This window comes from Myotis brandtii, unplaced genomic scaffold (genome assembly GCF_000412655.1).
Source record: "Myotis brandtii unplaced genomic scaffold, ASM41265v1 scaffold292, whole genome shotgun sequence".
NCBI classification, from domain to species: Eukaryota; Metazoa; Chordata; class Mammalia; order Chiroptera; family Vespertilionidae; genus Myotis; species Myotis brandtii.
In genome coordinates, this window is record NW_005361156.1 from 358622 (window position 1) to 361761 (window position 3140).

Below are 3140 nucleotides of genomic sequence, written 5' to 3' on the forward strand. Positions count from 1 at the left end.
AAAATATTAAAAAATTAAAAATTAATAAAATATTAATTGAAATGTATCTGCATTACATGAAAAATCTCCTAATTGCTTCTAGCATAATTTATTAAATTGTGCTAAAATTTACAAGGGTTCAATTAAAAAATATCTTAATTCTAAATGATATAATAGAAAATATATAATAGTGCAGTTATAAGCACTTATCTGAAAATAAAAATTTAAAGAAGTGAATTTAAAGAAGGGATTAGCCAAAGAAAATATATGCACAACCCATGGACACAGACAACAGTATGGTGATGGCCAGAGAGAAGTGGGGGGCAAGAGCTGGGTAGAGGGGGCAAAAGGGGGGAAATAGGGACATCCTATATAATAATAATATAAGGCTAATATGCACATTGACTGAATGGCAGAATGACCGGTTGCTATGATGCGCACTGGCCACCAGGGGGCAGACACTCAATGCAGGAGCTGCCCCCTGCTGGTCAGTGCACTTCCATATGGGGAGTCCCACTCAGCCAGAAGCTGGCTCATGGCTGGCTCATGGCTGACCAGCGCAGTGGTGGTGGCAAGAGCCTCTTCCACCTCCGTGGCAGCACTAAGAATGTCCAACTAACGGTTTAGACCTGATCCCTTGGGGGCCTAAGCCTTTAGTCGGACATCCCCCGAGGGCTCCCTGGCTGCCAGAAGGATGTCTGACTGCAAGCTTAGGTCTGATCCCCCGGGGAGTGGGCCTAAGTCAACAGGTGGACATCCCCCAAGGGGTCCTGGACTATGAATGGGCACAGGCCAGGCTGAGGGACCCCCCACCCCCGAGTGCACAAATTTTTGTGCACCCGGCCTCTAGTATAATTAGAAAACCCTAACAAAACTGTCCTTGCTCTCTCCCTTTGTGAGCCTTCTGCTCACCACCCTTTATCTGTACAAGTATTTTTAAGCATTCTTTCACATCTTCTAAAATACAGTCTTACCAGTATCTGCTGCTATTCTAAAAATCATCAGTGACTTCTGAGAGTCCACATGAATTTCCTTCTGAGTCACTCACTGCCTCAGAATTATTTAGCTCCTCTTCGAAGTTGTCATTGGTCCATGGTGCCACTGTGTGCTGATCAGGGCTCCTTGGCCGTCCCAGATGAGCCACCATGGCAAAGGTTTACGCCAACCTCAGCTGTGTAAGAAAAGTCACCTTTTTTTTTTATTTTCTTTAAATCAAATTATATTTTCAAGACTTATATCCCAAAATTGGTTCAAGAAATAGAAAACCTGCCCATATAGACCAAAACTGAGACAAAATTAAAATAATGGTCAAAGGCCCTGGCCAGATAGCTCAGTAGGTTGTAACATTGTCCTATACACCAAAAAGGTTGCAGGTTCAATTCCTGGTTGGGGGAGGCAACCAATCAATGTTTCTCTCTTTCTAAAATCAATTTTTAAAAAACCGATGAAGATTTTTAAAATAATAATAATTAAAAATAAAATAATGGTCAAAGACCTACCCCTTCTTTAAAAAGTCTAGGCTGAGCCGAAACCGGTTTGGCTCAGTGGATAGAGCGTCGGCCTGCGGACTGAAAGGTCCCAGGTTCGATTCCGGTCAAGGGCATGTACCTGGGTTGTGGGCACATCCCCAGTGGGAGATGTGCAGGAGGCAGCTGATCGATGTCTCTCTCCCATCGATGTTTCTAACTATCTATCTCTCTCCCTTCCTCTCTGTAAAACATCAATAAAATATATTTTAAAAAAAAAAGTCTAGGCTGAGCCCTAGCTGGTTTGTCTCAGTGGATAGAGTGTTGGCCTGTGGACTGAAGGATTTGATTCTGGTCAAGGGCACATGCCCATGTTGCGGGCTCAATCCCCAGTGTGGGGCATGCAGGAGGCAGCCGATCAATGATTCTCTCTCATCATTGATGTTTCTATCTCTCTCTCCCTCTCTGAAAGCAATAAAAAACTATATTTTAAAAAATCTAGGCTGAAAGGGATTAATGGGCAAGTCTACCAACAACCACCAAATAGATCATTTCCTTCTTGAAGGAACCTTCAGAATCATGGGAGAGAAGATGGGGTTCTACCAACTCATAAATGATGATAAAACCAGATAGGGATCCAAAATGAACTATAGGCCCTACCCGGTTTGGCTTAGTGCAGCGGTTCTTAACCTGTGGGTCACGACCCCTTTGGGGGTCAAACGACCCTTTCACAGGGGTCGCCTAAGGCCATCGGAAAACACATATATAATTACATATTGTTTTTGTGATTAACCACTATGCTTTAATTATGTTCAATTTGTAACAATGAAATTGGGGGGTCACCACAACATGAGGAACTGTATTAAAGGGTCGCGGCATTAGGAAGGTTGAGAACCACTGGCTTAGTGGTTAGAGCCTCAGCCCACAGACTGAAGGGTCCTGGGTTCAATCCCAGTCAAGGGCACATCCCTCAGGTGCAGGCTTGATCTACGGCCCTGGTTGGGGCACGTGCTAGAGGCAACCAATCGATGTGTCTCTCTCACATCAATGTTTTTCTCTCTCTCTGTCTCTCCCCCTCCCTTCCACTCTCTCTAAAAATCAATGGGATGGGTTTCTTTCCAAGTGTTGCTAAAGTCCTACAATTGGCTCCTCTCTGAGGGGGCGTGGCTAGGCCCGGGGGGGCGTGGCTGGACCCTCGGGCGGGACAAGCTAGTTTAAAGCCAGGCTGAGGCTCAGCAGCCCACGTGGCTGTTACGCGTGGAGGCATGGAGGAGTGCGCTGGCCTCTGCGGCATGGGCTCTTCGCGGGGATGTCGGTGTCGTCAGCAGTGCCAGGGCCCAGCTGAGACGGCAGCGGCCGACGGCAAGCTGGCCCCGGCAGAAAAGCACCTCAAGGCGGACGCGGCAGCACGGGAGACAGACCACCGAAAGGATTTAACAATGAGACTTAGGGAAGAACGGGGGGTGGTGCTGGTGTACGTGCAGGAGGACAGATATCAGTATGACTGCCTGGCCTACCGCCGCCTCTACCTCCCGCCGAGCCACCCAGACGACCTCATCAGGCCAGGCCTCTTCCAAGGCAACTACGATGCCTTCGGCCTAAAGATTGTCATGCTCAGCTTCCATGGGAAGTATGCCAGGGTCACGAAGATCACGGGAGACACCATCAGGATGTTAGAGATCCACCTCATGCGCC